The sequence below is a fragment of the Schistocerca serialis genome, chromosome 8, assembly GCF_023864345.2.
Source record: "Schistocerca serialis cubense isolate TAMUIC-IGC-003099 chromosome 8, iqSchSeri2.2, whole genome shotgun sequence".
Lineage (NCBI taxonomy): Eukaryota > Metazoa > Arthropoda > Insecta > Orthoptera > Acrididae > Schistocerca > Schistocerca serialis.
Genome location: NC_064645.1, coordinates 508,505,381 through 508,506,585, shown reverse-complemented (window position 1 = coordinate 508,506,585; position 1,205 = coordinate 508,505,381).

Below are 1,205 nucleotides of genomic sequence, written 5' to 3'. Positions count from 1 at the left end.
CACCTCAAAGATTTTAGTGTTTAACCACAAGTACCATTTATTCAATGCAGTGCTGTGCCTTGTAATGCCAGCAACTAATGTGACCAATTCTGTTCTGTACAGCAACAGATCCAGATAGATTTGATCATGATGTGTTCATTTCTCTCTTTCCTGTAGACAGTTGAAATGACCAGGGCAGCAAAGATTTGAAGGTCACGTACACAAGCGATAAACTGCTGCCAATATGGCTCATGGGGTGAAACTTGTATAGGGATTTTTAGGTAACACAGTCATGGTTCACTGCCACACAATTTGGAGTGCTGCAACCTTTATCATCTCGTTCCCTTATTGGTTGATTTAAAATCTTCCCCATTTATTTTGCTTTCATTCAAAACAGAAGCTAGTTTCATAGCATTGTGTTTCTGATCATGACTTTGTGTGTGTACTGCGCTCCTTGAATCGCGTGGTCCATATGCTGATCATATTCTGCTTGATTTTTGATCACATTGGCAACTGCAGCACAATACAGCGGCGGCCGGCCAGTATTGTAGCGGGAACAGAAGGATAATGGGATAATACTTAGGACACTCTGAAAATCTTGGACACAGCAGAGGGGAACGAGGAAGCGTTACCTCGGACATCACGCAGGCTGGGTTATTTTTGAGGATTCTTACTCTGAGAAGCATACCATTGTATGAATTCCTAAGTAACGGAGACAGGTATTTTCTCGCAAACTTTCCGCGCTGGACGACAAGAGACTAAAATATAGTTGGTCGGCGTTCGGAAGAATATGTAGAGATGGAGAATATTCCGTGGTTTCGAGTATATGATTTACCTTCTGCAGCTACGAGGGAGGGGAGCTGAGCTTTGCTGGGAAGCCAGCGGTGGAAAGAAGGTAGTCTCCCTTTTTAAGCGCCCGAGTTTGACAGTCGCTCAGTATCAGCTTTTGTTGGTACAGACGGACTTGCTGTCTTTGCTCTCAGGAGGTTAGAACGGTTAGGCACTGTACTGTTGCGAACTTATACGATTCTGGACTTCACCTCTGGGCAGGGAGTCGTCATTGAGTACGCAGCGTTCAGTGATTGAGAGAACTTCTTCTGCCTATACTAGGGTGTCCATTTCATTTTCATTGAAAAAGGGGACATTTAAAATAAATTAGAGAAAAACCTGGGACAATGAAGAAAGAAAACGGGACATAAATATTGTATTGACTAAATTTAAAACAC